Raw genomic sequence first — 18,449 nt, forward strand, 5'->3', positions numbered from 1 at the left:
CACTTTACGAGCTGTACAAAGTCTTCTCAGGACGCTACAACACCATCTATTATCTATCAGTGGTTCTTCCATTGCAAATACAATACCTCCATTAAATAATTCTAACATTATGCGAAATATACTTTAGAAAATATATATATGTCCATATACACAAATAAGTTACTTTTCATAAATATTTGAATCGTGTATAATAAGTATGTTCTATGTATAAATGTTACATAACGAAATGTGTTTTATATGTGAAAGGAATTACAAGATATAACGGAACAATATAAAAGCAAATAAATAATACAAGGGACCATTAATTTGTTGTTTAATTCCGATAAATACCGCAAGCAATCGAATGCAATATCGTGCCAATGTCAATACGATTAAGAACCACTGGTCTACATAGGAGCTGCGTCGAACTGAACATAAAGAGGCAGACAGACAGAGACAGAGACAGAGAGAGAGAGAGAACGCGATCGATAAGAAGTCGATGGCAAGTACAGCTTTCCTTTGGGAAATCAAAGTCGAAATTTAGGGAAGCTCGATTTATTAGTTTTTTAAGGCACAACACAACGGTTTATGTTTCCTTGCCGATTTATTGGGCTGGAAACTAAGTGATTGCGGATTTTGTCAATGGGTGGTATTGACAAACCCGCAATCATTTAGTTGCCAACCTAATATTTGCACGAGTGTGAAATGTCATGAGCCGGTGAAAGTACACGATAGCCTTGTAAAAATCAAAATATGACGATTCTAAATTGAAATAGAATATTACAATGCTGATCAAAATAGTGGTTTGTTGTTTCTAGTGTTACAGAGCCATAAAATAGCGATAGAAAAACAAAGGGCGTCTAACGAACGTCCCGCAGGCCATCGAAACAACAACATAGAGAGAGTGTTCCAGTGTGAGAAAACAGTAACAGTGGCCATCTTTGATCTAGGCCCCGGCGACACCCCCTCCATAGGAGCCAAACCTATAGTATATAAACATTCCTAAAATCAGCTCTCGACATTCTCTGTTCTAATACTCTGAACGAAGACTAAAAAGAAAACACCTCACTGACTTCACTAAAGAAATAAAATAGTCAAACTCGAAGATGACATCCCGCTGAAGGTAACCACCCAAATATTATTTAGCAATTAGGTTAGAAAAATTTACCAAATGGACAAATTGTAAAGTACAAATTTAATAATAAAAAAAAAAAAACACTGAGCCGTCACTCTGTTGGATTCGTACAATAAATTTTACTACTAAATATATTTAGTTCAATTCTTTACTTTATTTGTGAAACGTTCGAACTGCCACGCGAGGAAATCACCGGTGATCTGTCAATTTCGTGATTTTTTGTGTCTCCTACGTGACACTAGCGTAGACCTTCCGAAAGATTCTTCTCCGATATCAACTATTTCTGCGTGTAACGTATATCTCGGTTCAGTAGTGAAAGATAATTCACTATTCTACGAGCTTTCTTGGGCAATACTTTCCTCCTGTGGTGAAATTTCGAGACAGAAATAATGCTACGTTTGAAGAAGCATTTTACTACAAGGAGGGAGAAAAAAATTTGATCAACCAATGAGAATCTTAATGTACCCAAGAGAGGGAAAGTTGATAGTAATAAAAAAATGAGGCGAAGGAGCCAAAAAAGAATTACAGCAAGAAAATATAATATTAGGACAAAGATTGAAATATTTCCTTAGTAGGAGTATAAATATTGAGATATGTATACTTTTGTGTGCTAGACGAGATTGGCCGCGTAGTAGTGACACACGTATATGAATATGTGTGTGTGAAGTATGTGTGTGCGCGGCGTCTCGAAAAACAGCTGAATATAACTGTTACGTTGGCAGTGTGGTATGGAAGATGGTGAAACAAAGAGAGTGCTGAGACGCGTGCAAATGTTATCGACGAAGATCCTGGCAATCCTTTATTAAATAAATCTAGAACTATTTTAATATGAATTCTAAGTGTAACCCTAATGTTCTTTTACTTTTATTTCGGCAATTAAGATCCACAGTTCTTAACAATAAATATATACTATGAACAAATTCTAAGATATCCTCGAATGAAAGTCATCTTGAAATATATAACATGTCCTAAGCTAGGATTCTAAGAATGGTAATATTAGAACAGATAAAGTAGAAATATAAGCTGCCCAATATACATATTTGTGACGCGAACCGTTGTATTGTATACATCATAGGTACATGTACGTATGCTTAGAGAGATCCAGAGGTGGTCTCAGTTTTATTTAGGGCCAACTGTCACCGCTCCTTCGAGATCTCTTTTTGAACGTCAACAGCGGTTACCCTGCTTTCAGCGTACTTGCTCGATCCATCAAAATCAATTCCTGACAGCTTATCGAACCGAATCGAAAAAATTCATCACTTGTCTCTGCCTTCTCGTTTTCTCTTTTTCAGCTTGCGTGGCACGGAGTTTCAACTCCTAAATCGAGTGTAAATGACATTTGCTTCCACTCAATGGAAAACCTTCCATAAGCTTTTCTGCGATTCCTTTAATTCAACAAAGAACAGCAATTCTTGTGATATTAGGTTGTCAATTAAGTGATTGCGGATTTTGTCAATACCGCCTAATGACAAAACCCGCAATCACTTAGTTGCCAAGCGAATAGAAAGTTCTTGCCAAGTAAAACATTGAGGAACATGTTAAACTCTGAAGATTTGCCAATCTAATTGATCCTTTATCTTGTAGGATACAGTAGATAGGATGGAAATCTAATAAACAAAGCAGAAAAAAGCAATGTAAGTTTTGTTGATGTTTGAAGTAATAATACGCAGAATGGTAAATGAGGAGGAATATTTCAGATAACCGTTTTCGCTATCAACGGAATTTCATTGCTAAATTAAGGATCTCTTAATTAGGGAAGAATGGAAGGCAACGGAGCATAAAGCTGTCGAGCAAGCACAATTTCTCTGGGCGATATTAAAACGACGCCTAATATCCTGGACGGCTTGATATTAAGAGGATGACGAAGGTGAATCCCAAAGGAAAGCTGAAATGGGGTGAAGAAAGGGATCGTAAGCCGCTTACGGTTTCACGATGTCACGAAACGAACGAGCCACCAACTGCTTGTCGTTTTAGTAGCACGCATAAACCGCACTCTACGTGGCTAGGATTTACAGACCTAGAAGGTTCCTGAAATTAGACCAACTCGCGTATATGCCTTCCATGATGCACGGATTAACTTGTTTTCCTACAAACATAAAGTCCCTTCAAATTGCCAAAGTTGGCAACTAAGTGATTGCGGATTTTGTCAATATCACCTAATGACAAAATCCGCAATTACTTAGTTGCCAACCCAATATATGCATATTACTCTGTTGCTTAAATAATTATCAGTTTCACTGTAATTTCAGTATGGTATATGGTTAATTGAATTACAATTCAATTGATCTAACTAAAACGCTAAAACGGCTTGATTATATAAAATAAATGCGATCTTTTTTTGCAAAACTTTGCACTTGTTCTACGGTAGATCTTTTTCAGATTTTTCATCAGCGATGTTTCAACGTTTGGCTGTTACGTAAACTTGTTGCTGTTGCTTCATCGTTCGTTGCAAATTCTCCAACTCGTTAACTTTGGCACAAAATTCTTGGCATTTTGTCGAAAAGTTTCCAACTAAATTTCACCTTACTACGAGCTAATTTACAAAGGATTTAACGAGGATATCTGAGTGCATATCCTTGTAAAAAGACAAGTGCCTTTCCATTAAATTGAAATGGTTAAATTTATATAATAAATCGTATAATGTGAACGTATATATGTTATGGCATGTACATAAATATTAAATTCATTTAAAATTCACAGGTTCCAGTTCCAACTCAGATCTTAGAATCCCTTCAGTTGTTCTGCTTATGGGAATTTATTTGCACCCGCCCAGCCGTCTCGCTATGTAAGGATAACATGGGGCTTATTCTTTTAAACCTAACCTGTAAATCGGCTTACTTTAACGACTATCCTTTCACGATCTTATACATGGCGAAAGGAAGTTTTAAGAAAATTGGAAGGGGAAAAGACAGACGATGAAGACGGTTTTCATTATACTCGTGGATATCCTTGATCCTTAATCCTTGTGGAAATTTCACGCGATCTGCTACCTTGTGCGCTACAACATGTCAAATGTAATCAGACACCACCTCCAACTAGTAGGGGGATTCCGACGCGACGAGAAGCATTAAGCTCAACAGTATGCGCATGGCTGACTAATAAAGATAGACTAATCGCGTTAAAATAGGTTATTATCTAGTAATCTAATCTATTATAAACTAATCGAAGCTTTTTCAATTTCAGCAATGAATTTATTCGTCGGACTCGATTTTGTTTATGTAAATAAAATAAAAACGTCCAGTAACAATCATTGTCTCGCCAATCTTTTTAGCATCTAATATTCAACACCACGTTAATTTAAACCATTTATTTATCGTATTTTTATAAATTTTCGATAGATTCTACAAGTATTGGGTTGACCTTGGGGCCAACCCAATGGACGTTTGCATGGATACAGGAAAATAAGGATGTGCAAAATTTTGTATCGGTGCGTGTCTTTTCTGGAATATTTTAGCTAAACCAAAAATGAGCCATTTTTCGCGAAAATGAACGGTTTTGAAAATTCTGCTTTATGGACATTTGACAGACCAAGGTCTGAACTGTAGAAATCTGCTTGAGACCGTGATCAGGTGATGGCATTGGCAATGCCAATTTTCCTGCTTACCGCTTACTGGTCTGTTGAGAATTTTGGATCTTAATGGCCGAAATAATGGTATAAGAATACTAAATTTACACTTGGAATTTATATTAGGATAATTATATACTTATTTGATGGACGATTTCAAAGATATTCATCGATACACACTTGCACGCGTCTCAGTACTTTCTTCCATATCCGACTGCTAACCGACTGAAGAGTTTACATTTCTTTGTTTTGGAGATGCGTATATATACTTCCACACACTGATATTCACATACAAGTATTACTACTACGCAGCTAACCTAGTCTAGCACATACAATTATACATATCTCAATAGCGGTACAATGTCTTCTGTTTGTAATATCAACTTTTAGAGAATGTTGAAATAAAGATTGGTATAAATTTCATTCTGTGTCTTGCATTTTACGATATTTTCACTTGTGTTATGTTATATTCATTGTTTCAATATTATTAAGTTATCCGGAAAGTTTCGTTCCTTTCATAAGGTGATAGATGAGCAACAATTTTTGTTTTATATTTGTTGAGAGTTTTGGATCTTAATAGCCGAAATAATGGTATAGGAACACTAAATTTACACTTAGAATTCATATTAGAATAGTTATGTATTTATTTGATAAGCGATTTCAAAGATATTCATCGATATACACTTGCACGCGTCTCAGTACTTTCCTCCATATCCGACTGCTAACCGACTGAAGAGTTTACATTTCTTTGTTTTGGAGATGCGTATATATACTTTCACACACTGATATTCACATACAAGTATTACTACTACGCAGCTAACCTAGTCTAGCACATACAATTATACATATCTCAATATGGTTTTTGTATGATTACGGTGAGACGATCGGAAAAACAGAAAATAAGTGAAAGTTAATTCAGTAATCATGATTCAGATGCATATAAAACAAGCCACATAGTAAGTTAAGAGTAGCGTGTTTTGAAAAAGGTATCTTTCAAATTCATGAGGATGTCACACATCAACAGTTTTCACGTCCCATTTCCGTAAAACACGACCCTCATTTTTGGCTTCAGTGACCTGAAAAACGCCTAATAAGAGTCAAATATTTTGCAATCCGGATACTATACTGAGTCCGGAAATAATAATAGAACGAGATAATAGGTAGTTTCAAGGGAATAACCATAAAACATTTTATTCGCTAAAACAAGCAGCAAACGAAAAAAAAAATGCGAGCGATTAGTTGTATTAATTTTGAATAAAAGAAGATTTTCAATAATAATCGAGAACATTCTACTTGTACAAAATCATGTTCAAAAGCATTCTTACTCGGCAAAAATATCTATTTTCTTCCATCTGTGAAGCATAACTCAAAATATTATTAGGTTGGTAACTAAGTAATTGCTGATTTTGTCATTAGGTGGCATTAACAAAACCCGCAATCACTTAGTTACCAACCCAATATATCGGTCTGCTTTTCTTCCAGCATCCGTTACAAGTGAAAGTGAAAGTTGACGAATCTATGGCATTAAATTGTTAATAATATTTGTTAGACGATAAATAAAGACAATATAAACGTGCGAACGAGAGAGATTTTGTTCGAGGAAAATCGGAATTAATTGCAGGATTTGACATTACCATCGAGTTATTCGAAGGAAAAATGTTTCTTGTCGAAGGACTCTGCGTACCTACTAGATCATGTTACTTTGAATAATGCCTCTACTTTGTTTATAGTCTTATCAGCTTATCTTTAGCTTGCTTCATAAGCTCCTTTTCTTCTCCCATTTTTCAATAACAATTTCCTATCAGATAGATTTCAAGATACCTATATAACTATGTTTGTATAGAGGAACCGATTGAATTAATTAAATTAATATAATAATATATAATAATATATAACATAATATAATTAAACATTATATTATAAATAGACATTATATCGGATAGAATGGAGTGGAAACTTTTTGGCAAAACATCTTTTTCCATTGTTTGGCGCTACTTTTACTCCTCGTATAGGACTAACAAAGGTTACAGTTGGTGGTAGCTATATCCAGGGACGAATGCATGAAACAGATCCAGAGGGAATATGAAGTTCCTAAGATTCAATCTGCGAGGCTTCCAAGGGATCATTAAGATCCCACGCGTATGACAAAATGGAGCAAGGATTCTCGCTAGTAAGCCTCTTACTTTATTCGGGAATAAAAATCGCGGTGGCATTTCAAGGGAGAAGATAGCGAAGAAGCAGGATCTCTCCTTCTCGGGTTTTTAAAGCCATTACTCTGCCTTTATTCGTGGCGGTTTCGCGGGGAACTCGCTGCTACCAAAGGAAAGTGCTTCCTTCGACTAGCAGGGAATTAGGGCTTTCAAGAAGCAAAAAGAAAGCATATCCTAGATCAGAGAATGAAAGAGGAGTTTTTGTGATCGTGGTTACGCTTTTGTTGCCACTTTTCAAATACCACATCAGGAAATTGCCTCTTAACCTCCACTTCCAAGTAAGTTAAACTTAATTTAGCTAAAGCTTCAATGTTTCAGCATATGACTGTAGCTCGAACCGCACCTAATTCTCTTCGACAACTAGCACAGTTATTAACGTGTAGTGGATGGTTAAATGTGTTGCTTTAAATGACGACACGAGCGAATACTTGTAATGGTCAAATATATTTAAAATCGTTCTAAGTACAGAACTTCAGTCGGTTAAGAGTCGATTAACAGTCGGGTATAGAAAAAAGTGCTGAGACGCGTGCAAGTGTGTATCGATGAATATATAAGGAATCGTTCATGAAATAAATATTTCATTATTTTAATATTAATCGTCAGTATAAATTTTGTGTTTCTATAACATTATTTCGGCTTCAAAGGTCCACAATTTTCAACAGAGTTAATCGTCGTTCGCTTACTGAATGTTCGATACCAACTGTCCTAGAGAGCGTGTTCGTTTGTTTATACTGCTCGGGGAGTAACAGAAAGTTTGAATTCGACACCGGTCGACGGTTGCACGTAACGGCGATACTGTTTTGTCTGTGTTTGTTTACTTTTAAATCTTGGACATGGGAACGGTGCTAATACTCCGAGGCAAAACAACATGATTCGACAACAACTCTCGATTCGAAGCGTTCTATGACTCATATGTGGCTATAAACGTATCAAGTTTTCAAGAGCGAGGAGCTGGTTAGCACGCGATACAAGATGACGAGGAATTTCATAATAAAATAAGGGAGGAATGGCATGACCGCATTACGAACTCGTTAAAATAATTTAAGTGCCTCGAGATCAGAAGATTTAACTGGCAATTCCTCGAAACTTCGATTATTAGCCTATATTCCTTGTGACATAAGTTGACTCGAAGCAAGAGAACAGCGGACTGCGTTTAATTAGAGCAATTAAATTGAAATAGGAATTTCCAGTAAATTATACTGCGACGCGTCTCTGTAGTCTCACTGACGCGCTATTATTATGCGAAAGCAGCCTGGCGACCCGTCTTCTGCCGGAATTGAATTATTGATTTCGGCCAACGAATCGCGAACAAAACATGATGAGAGAATAATACGAGCTGATAAATATTCATAGGTTACAAAGAGAAAAAAATGGAATATCATGAAATAAATTCGCGTATCAGTGAGAAATAGAAATTTAAACGAATGAGCTGGCAACCATTCGATTACAATTCTCTGGTTTTATCGAATTAATTCCCAGTTGCAACTGTTAATCCTTGCGTAGCAAAACATGTACAAAATATGTTGTGAAAATAAAGATTACAGAAATTAACTGAAACAAAATGATGGAAAAAGCAGGACGAATAAATGTATTGGGTTGGCAACTAAGTGATTGCGGATTTTGTCATTACCATCTGATGACAAAATCCGCAATCACTTAGTTGCCAACCCAATATATATCAAAGAAGAATCATATAATTGTTATTAACAAAAAAACAAAAAAAAAAAGATAAAAACGAGCATACTTTTTGAAAAAGATGCAATTAAATGCTTTGTAACAGATGTTTTTTAATGGGAAAAAGGAAAGGGTAGATGATCGATGGTTGATGTCGCACTTGACTCAAGGTAATTCGGAAAAGCAAAGTAATCGCTGAATGCCGTGCTCAAACGAAGTTATTTGCACTCTCTACAAACGTACCGGTGCTTATACCAGAGACCATTTCGAAAAGGTAGTTAATGCTAGTTTCATATTTCACAGGTACGACCATATGTTCATTTTCTGGTATACATTTTAAAATAAACATTAGCTTACCACAGTACAGGAAGTTTACTTGCTATTAATTATTTGCAATGCGGTTACGACATTCGTAAAATTATCACGACGCAGGTGTACTATGTAGGTTTATTCAAGTATTGGGTTGGCTACTAAATGATTGTGGATTTTGTCAATAGGTGGCCTTAGCACATTCTTTTGTTTTGTCAACGTGTTCAAAGCACCTAATCTATATTGTTTTCTTGTTGTTTGGACTTCCACCTTTAATTCAGTGGAAAAATTGTATCGATTAGTCATTTAGTTTCGTTTTTATCCCAATTTGAAAATGGAAGACCAAGACGCGGATTTCAGGCATATTTTATTGTATTATTTCCGAAAAGACAAGAACGCATCCCAAGCACACAACAAGTTATGTGCCAAAAATTATTAGGACTAGATTGGGATGTGTTGTCACAACCCAAGTAAAATTAGGTTAAGTAGATAAGTATAATTAATCGATGTGAAGAACGAATCGTTAGATGGGAGATTTACATAGATCAAAGAATCTCGATGAAAATTATTGCAATCTCGCATTATCATTCATATAATTACGATAAGAATTTAATTAACTCGTGAAGCATCCGCTCGTGAATGAGTAATATATTACGGAATAACGAAGCGGGATTAATCCGCGAACATGACAAGCATAATTATTCATTATTGGATAGCACAGCGTTGATCGATCGCTAGATTCTAATTTTTAATTCGAGTTATGCAAATGTTTGGTTAATTAACCGTGTCTATCGCGACACCTTCGTTCTTTCGTCAAACTAAAATAAAAACCTCTACAAAAACTACTTACAGAACGCGGATAGACTTTACGAATCCTCACCAACGTTTTCATAGTTTTAATATTTTTATATTGGGTTGGCAACTATATTAGGTTGGGTTTTATATTGGGTTAGGTTGGCAACGGATTTTATCATTAAGCGGTAATGACAAAATCCGCAATCACTTAGTTGCCAACCCAATATTTAAAACCGCGAATTATCATTTTCTCGGTTTCTTTTTTACAACTCATTCTTAGGCAAAGGCTGCAACAATAATTATTAAGCAATTCGAAGCTTAGTCAATTACTAAACTAAATTAAAACGCAAACGTATTATTCACGTTGATAGTTCTAAATAGTTCACAGTGTCCCTAAGACGATTGTCTATCGGACCTAGACGTACAACAGGTTGCAGGGTTATTTCCATTTCTGTTGTAGCTTGTATTTATTCGGCCTGTATTTCAATATAGACGTCCTCAGAGACATTATCGTTAAAACCGGAATTTATTTTCCATTGTATTTTGCGTTAAAAAATGATCGCTGTAATTCTAACTGTAATCCTTACCTTGCTATGCCATTTCACAATCGCCGATAATGATAAATGATAAATTGATGGATACTTCTTCAACGACCTACCCTATGAAAGAAGAAACTCGCATAGGCGTCAGCGTAAATGACCCCGCGCTTGACAAATGGCACGAGCAGAACTGCCACGTGATTATCAAATTGCTTGCTCGCGTGCTGCCAACTATCGATCAATTTCTATATTGCCAGGTATCAAGATCAATTGTACGATGGATTGTGAACATGCTACCTCGATAGATCGGAATATATGTTCGGGCAGTCTCGCTTCGCCAAATTAATACAAAGTAGATAACCCAATTTCATTTCATTCTGGTTAACACATTGTTGACCGGTCATGAGTTAACTTGTGTTTTCATGGCTAAATGTTACCGACCGGCCACGAATAAACTCGTAATGCGCTTTTTTTCCGTATCAGCGTCGTTTTCTCAGTGCGCTGTTGGCGATGATACGGAGCAATTGTTGGTCAGCATACCTCAAGCTGTGTCTCTCGCTTACAAGACCAGTCAAGTTGCATCCTCTGTTGTAAAAAAAATGTCAATGATGACGGAACGTACCAATGAAGAATCTTTCAATGAATTATACGCCGATGCTTTATCAGATTGTCCGAGTGATTTGAATCAAATTGTAATGACTTGGAAAATGATACTGTATCAGAAGATAGTGAATCTGATATTAGGCCACCAAAATATTATTAAACCTACGTGAATATTACAATACAATAAGCACATGAAAAGGGGTAGATCGTGCAAATCAGTATTTAGCGAACAGCAGTATTTTAAGAAAAACTTTAAAGTGGTCTAAAAAGTTAACATCTTTTCCGATAAACTGCGCCTTGCTCGATGCACATAAAATGTACTGCACCTATCTGCCAGAAAATAAAATAAGATACAACAAATTTCTACTGCAAGTAGCTTTTTTTATGTTTACGTGGAGGAAATCTGCACGGACGCCAGGCCGCTTCTGGGGAAAGCGGCGTGGTAGTGTCGGACTCCAACCGACTAAAACCTCCACGATAACCGTCCCGGCTGCGATCGCGAGAGGTCCGGGAACCGGTGTGAGCGTCGCAACGGGACCTCTCCCGCGCACCTAATACCGCCGCTGATGGAGCGGTGTGTGACCATTGTCACACCGCGTCTCGTCGCCGGAGCCGCCATACCAGGCAGCCCGGTTCCCCTACCGGACTGCTTGGCGGCCCCGTGGCGCTGAGCCGCCAGCGCCCAAGCCCGAACCCCACGGGGGGGGGGGGGCCCAGCGCGCCTCACCAACGCCACACGGAGTTCACAGACGATACCCATCCAAATATTATCCGTGCCCGGCGCTGCTTAACTTTCGTGACCGATACGCGGCGGTACGACGTAGCTTTTTTTTTTTTAAATGTTTATTTAAACCCAATATACAATTATAAATACATTATGGTGTTCACAATAAACGGTGAATTTATATAATGGTATCTTAGGCAAAGGTACCGATACGCAACGGTACGACATAGCCATGCTGTATTATGTGTCGGCGCCTTACATTTTTCTTTGTATAATACAATTTTTGGGTTTAAGCCGCTGGGGAGCGGAGCTTTTTTATGAATTTTTTTTATTTTTTTCTGTCCTGAAAACTGACGGGAACGAGTGCACTCAGCGCGGTTAGGGCGTTGGTTGCAAAAAAAATTTTTTTTTTTTTTTTGCGTGGGGAAATCTTCATAGACACCTTATCTTATCGCACGGGGCGGAGACAAGGGTGCCGGATTTTTACCGGCTAAAACCCCACGGGCGGGGCTGGTTAGTCAGCGCAAGTGACTCAAAACTGGGGGTACTTGCCAAGCACTCTAGGAAGTACTACTAACATGATAGGCAGGGGGGAACCCACTTGCCCGTTGTATATTACTTCTAGAAGATATTTGGCTTTCCACCATTGCAAATATGCCCAGGAATGGTTTCGAACTCGCGACACGCTACTACCGCATACGCCCTTTACGAGCGTAGCTAGCGAACCCGCCGTCTACTATAAGTCTCTAGAGAATATATAACTGTGGATTCCAAAGAACGCAGCATTGCACTGACACTTATCGAATTTCAAAAACAGCTCCTTATTATAATAATGCACCCCTCAGGCTTTCCAGACAACTAAGAGACCACGTGTTAGAAAAAATAATCACTGGCAGAGAAACAAATCCGACTAGAGCGTGTAGTGTATGCTGTTCAAAAGGAAAACGCAACGAAACTAGATATATTTGCAAAAGCTATTGTGTACCATTACACGTAGGTGATTGTTACACTGTATATCATAGAAAAAAGAAATATTAAAAGTTGAATAACAAATAAATTTTATTAAAGTTTATTTACATTGTTTTACTTGCACATCCAATTATGAAATAATATCTGTTGACATGAGATAAATTCTCAGTACAATTGCCGGTCAACAATGTGTTAAATATAGTTATATTGTACACAAATTGGCAAATTGAAAGGCAACATATGGCAACGCTGTAGTATCGTTACCGTAATATCGTATGATAGCTAGCTTTAATTATCCTACTTCCAGATAGATAATTGCATAAATGAAATTATATTTACACAACGCGACATAAACCAATACGTACGCCGATCGATCTCATTTTTCTAGTCTTCCATTTTTCATCTTCTATAGCCGATTTCATGGTTCCACCCTTGGAAAATATAACCTCCTTTTTTTTAGGATTAGGATACGCGTAATATTGGGTTGGCAACTAAATGATTGCGGATTTTGTCAATAGGTGGTATTTCTTATCGTTGCTCTATCAAATTGCAGAAATGGAAATTACACGAGGATTAGGTTTGCAAGTTGACGGCAGCGCTATAGATAGTAACGATAAATGGAATTTAATTTTAATAATGGAAGAAAAAGCGGTACGAAGTTATCGTACGCAACAATTAACATTACATACTAACATAATAATGGATTTTATTATCAGCCAGATCTATTGAGTTGACAACTAAGTGATTCCGGATTTTGTCAATAGGTGGCATTGACAAAATCCGCAATCACTTAGTTGTCGACCCAATACATCACAATTAAATGTACCAGCAAATTAAATAAATAACCACACCAGTAGCTATTGTAAATCGATTCCTAAACGATAGAAAATATTGTCTTAACGAAGATACTGTAGCGAGAAAGAAATTTGAAACTTCAAAATAGAAACATATCATGTTTCACTAATCCTAAAATGTGTAAGTGAACTCGAAACCTAACTGTGTTATCTGAGCCAAACGAAAGTTGACGTTTCGACGCTCTGTATACTGTTTTTCACGTTCGCTTTATTAATTCATTTCAGGCACGAACAACGAGATCCTTTCTTATATTAATATCTTCATGCTCAAGTTCTAATTTCTTTTCCTTTCTCCACGTTACTCCATAATGTACGGATTTTGTAATACCACCTATTGACAAAATCCGCAAACACTTAGTTGCCAACCCAATAGTAAGAACCTGGCATTCGTGTAAAATTCCAATTGACATCCTTGGAACAAAGAAATGGAATTTTGCGCAGGTCAGACAACCGATTCTATCGCGTATAGGTAACGAGAGCGGACCATAGAACGTGAGAGCGACTTTAACTTCGTTAAGGATAACGCGAAAATCAAGTTAAACGATCCTCGCTATTTACCCCTTCTCACCCGCTGTCTCACACTACAGGATCCACTTAATTACAGGCCACTCTAGCAATTCACTCTAACGCCAATACTGTTTAACGTAATTTTTTGTTTAATGTAACCCAATTTTCGCGATATCAAGATTCTGTTGAAAAAAAATGAAACTAATTATTATACTATTATATCGATATGTGTGTGCACACGCATACGAATGCAGTATTATACATATACATGGTGAGAAAGCAACTGCGCGAACAGTTAAGACCCAAATGAAAGAATGATCGAACGAATTAAAGAACAGAATGGTTGTAGAGAATGAAGGAAACCAAGGCTGTTGATTCCGAGGATGAAGAACCTAACCGACATTTCTTTTCACTCCGCTGCACTCTGCGACTGCGTTCCAGATTTTTATGACGTATGCAGCGTGATAAAGTACACTTAACCCGAGCTCTTTTTGTTCCCACGGGTATTTCAAGTAACACACCGGAACGCTTTTTCTTTGAATTTTAAAATAACCCAGCTAACACGACCCATATACGACACAGCTCATATGCATTGTGTTCACACTAATTGAAATGTAATGCAAAGATAATCCAAACTCGATCCACGCTTTTTATAAAAATCTAATCGAACTCCTTTACTGGTTCTCCCAGTGTGCTACTATTCTACACATTCCCAAGAAATTACGTGGCACTAATTATGAGGAAAATATTGGGTTGGCAACTGAGCGATTACGGATTTTGTCAGTACCACCTATTGACAAAATCCGAAATTACTTAGTTGTCAAGACAATACGATCGCCACGAAGGTAACAAGGCTGACGAAGAACTGGGATAAGTAATTTGAACGGGTCTTGGCTCGGTTCGACCAAATAGATGGAGACGTAAACGAAAATGGACGTTCTTTCGCATTGAACGTGGCAAATAAACGAACAATCGAGGGGATTGGGGGTAGCTGCGCGGAACAATGTCCCCGTATGAATTATATGGCCGCTCGTTTGGAAATTTGCCGGATTATCAACATCGTCTGGCGTTCAATCGCGATTATACGGAAGGGGAAGCGTGAATAATAGGCATCGAATGGCATCGGCTGTGCATTAACGTCGCAATACGACAAAGCTAGAAGCCATCATCTATCATAAATTACACGCAACAAGACTTTCGACTAGATATTGCCAATCGTCTACTCGCCGAATTGATCAATTTAAATACACGTGTTTTAGACTACTGTTACACATACTCGTCACATACGAACGATTTTTATTTTTATTTTCACATTTTTCATCCGTGCTCCTATTACTTACTTATTACGTTATTATATATATTATTTTTATTAAGCATTATATATATTATATATCACGTATTAAGAGACATCACGTACGTTAATTAACTGGAAAAATTTACAAGATATCGATTGGAAAAGCGATCGTTCCTAGTTTGCAAGTTACCTTGACACTTCCCCAGCGATAAGAAGTTTCTCCGGCTTCCCCAAATTTACGTAGCGCGCTTCATGGTGCCATTAGTCGATTATATTATTCATGATAGATTACTTTAGACACGAAGGGAGTACTGAGTACGTGTACTCGTTACTCAAGCTTGTCTGCATTTTCTTTACATTGAAGTCGGTAATACCATCTCGCAGTACATGATAGAGAAACTACAGCAGTCCTGTGCTTGTACACCCTCAACGCAAACTTACATGTGCGATTTTTTGCCTACATTCGTGTTTGTAAATTTGAAGGTTGTTATAAATGATCCTACTTAAAAAATTGCAGCAGACTTCTAATTAGAATTCTCGCACGAAAATCGCTACTCTTAGCGATTGTAGTAGCGTGGACAAATGGCCTAAGAAATATCGGGTGAAACAAACAATACGGCGGGAAAGGGCCTGGGAGTTGTTACCGGGTGATCGTTATCTGGCAGTCGTTATCTGGAGAATCGAGTTGTAAGGAGTTAAGTCGCAAGTGGGGAGTCATGTTGTCCGAGTCGTGAATGGAGAGTCAAATTGTGAGGAGTCAAGTTGTGAGTGGAGAGTCGAGTGGAATAGTCGTGAGTGGGGAGTCGAGTGGTGGAGAGTCGAGTTGTGAGAGTGGTGATTGGAGAGTCGAGTTGTGAGAGTGGTGATTGGAGAGTCGAGTTGTGAGAGTGGTGATTGGAGAGTCGAGTTGTGAGGAGTCAAGTTGTGAGTGGAGAGTCGAGTGGAATAGTCGTGAATGGGGAGTCGAGTGGTGAGGAGTGGAGTTGCGAGATTGGAGTGGAATAGTCGTGAGTGGGGAGTCGAATGAGAGAAGTCGAGTTGAATAGTCGTATTATACACGTTGATAGTTCTACATAGCTCACAGTGTCCCTAAGACGATTGTCTATCGGAACTAGACGTACAACAGGTTGCAGGGTTATTTCCATTTCTGTTGTAGCTTGTATTTATTCGGCCTGTATTTCAACATAGACGTCCTCAGAGACATTATCGTTAAAACCGGAATTTATTTTCCATTGTATTTTGCGTTAAAAAATGATCGCTGTAATTCTAACTGTAATCCTTACCTTGCTATACCATTTCACAATCGCTGATAATGATAAATGATAAATTGATGGATACTTCTTCAACGACCTACCCTATGAAAGAAGAAACTCGCATAGGCGTCAGCGTAAATGACCCCGCGCTTGACAAATGGCGAGAGCAGAACTGCCACGTGATTATCAAATTGCTTGCTCGCGTGCTGCCAACTATCGATCAATTTCTATATTGCCAGGTATCAAGATCAATTGTACGATGGATTGTGAACATGCTACCTCGATAGATCGGAATATATGTTCGGGCAGTCTCGCTTCGCCAAATTAATACAAAGTAGATAACGGAATTTCATTTCATTCTGGTTAACACATTGTTGACCGGTCATGAGTTAACTCGTGTTTGCATGGCCAAATGTTACCGACCGGCCACGAATAAACTCGTAATGCGCTTTTTTTCCGTATCAGCGTCGTTTTCTCAGTGCGCTGTTGGAGATGATACGGAGCAATTGTTGATCAGCATACCTCAAGCTGTGTCTCTCGCTTACAAGACCAGTCAAGTTGCATCCTCTGTTGTAAAAAAAATGTCAACGATGACGGAACGTACCAATGAAGAATCTTTCAATAAATTATACGCCGATGCTTTATCAGATTGTCCGAGTGATTTGAATCAAATTGTAGTGACTTGGAAAATGATACTGTATCAGAAGATAGTGAATCTGATATTAGGCCACCAAAATATTATTAAACCTACGTGAATATTACAATACAATAAGCACATGAAAAGGGGTAGATCGTGCAAATCAGTATTTAGCGAACAGCAGTATTTTAAGAAAAACTTTAAAGTGGTCTAAAAAGTTAACATCTTTTCCGATAAACTGCGCCTTGCTGGATGCATATAAAATGTACTGCACCTATCTGCCAGAAAATAAAATAAGATACAACAAATTTCTACTGCAAGTAGCTTTTTTTTTATGTTTACGTGGAGGAAATCTGCACGGACGCCAGGCCGCTTCTGGGGAAAGCGGCGTGGTAGTGTCGGACTCCAACCGACTAAAACCTCCACGATAACCGTCCCGGCTGCGATCGCGAGAGGTCCGGGAAGCGGTGTGAGCGTCGCAACGGGACCTCCCCCGTGCACCTAATACCGCCGCTGATGTAGCGGTGTGTGACCATTGTCACACCGCGTCTCGTCGCCGGAGCCGCCATACCAGGCAGCCCGGTTCCCCTACCGGACTGCTTGGCGGCCCCGTGGCGCTGAGCCGCCAGCGCCCAAGCCCGAACCCCACGGGGGGGGGGAGCGCCAGCGCGCTTCACCAACGCCACACGGAGTTCACAGACGATACCCATCCAAATACTATCCGTGCCCGGCGCTGCTTAACTTTCGTGACCGATACGCGGCGGTACGACGTAGCTTGTTTTTTTTTTTTAAATGTTTATTTAAACCCAATATACAATTATAAATACATTATGGTGTTCACAATAAACGGTGAATTTATATAATGGTATCTTAGGCAAAGGTACCGATACGCAACGGTACGACATAGCCATGCTGTATTATGTGTCGGCGCCTTACATTTTTCTTTGTATAATACAATTTTTGGGTTTAAGCCGCTGGGGAGCGGAGCTTTTTTATGAATTTTTTTTATTTTTTTCTGTCCTGAAAACTGACGGGAACGAGTGCACTCAGCGCGGCTAGGGCGTTGGTTGCAAAAAAAATTTTTTTTTTTTTTTTGCGTGGGGAAATCTTCATAGACACCTTATCTCATCGCACGGGGCGGGGACAAGGGTGCCGGATTTTTACCGGCTAAAACCCCACGGGCGGGGCTGGTTAGTCAGCGCAAGTGACTCAAAACTGGGGGTACTTGCCAAGCACTCTAGGAAGTACTACTAACATGATAGGCAGGGGGGAAACCCACTTGCCCGTTGTATATTACTTCTAGAAGATATTTGGCTTTCCACCGTTGCAAATATGCCCAGGAATGGTTTCGAACTCGCGACACGCTACTACCGCATACGCCCTTTACGAGCGTAGCTAGCGA

General features: G+C 38.5%; 1 protein-coding gene and 1 long non-coding RNA gene across 6 annotated transcripts in view; one reads left to right on the plus strand and one right to left on the minus strand.

Annotated features, from left to right (window-relative positions):
* The window catches only part of LOC117211190, a 51,461-nt gene extending 47,725 nt beyond the window's left edge, over window positions 1-3,736 (plus strand). The window contains exons 2-4 of one of the 2 annotated variants that reach the window (XR_004488219.1): window positions 2,699-2,748; window positions 2,812-3,138; window positions 3,494-3,736. This is a non-coding gene — a long non-coding RNA (uncharacterized LOC117211190). Of the gene's footprint in view, window positions 1-2,698; window positions 2,749-2,811; window positions 3,468-3,493 lie in introns of those variants that run through there. The other variant, XR_004488218.1, reaches the window with a different exon arrangement.
* LOC117211185 (latrophilin-like protein LAT-2) overlaps window positions 1-18,449 on the minus strand; it is a 75,699-nt gene that overhangs the window by 46,465 nt on the left and 10,785 nt on the right. The gene's annotated exons all lie outside the window — the stretch shown is intronic.

This window comes from Bombus bifarius, unplaced genomic scaffold, assembly GCF_011952205.1.
Source record: "Bombus bifarius isolate JDL3187 unplaced genomic scaffold, Bbif_JDL3187 scf7180000008218, whole genome shotgun sequence".
NCBI classification, from domain to species: domain Eukaryota; kingdom Metazoa; phylum Arthropoda; class Insecta; order Hymenoptera; family Apidae; genus Bombus; species Bombus bifarius.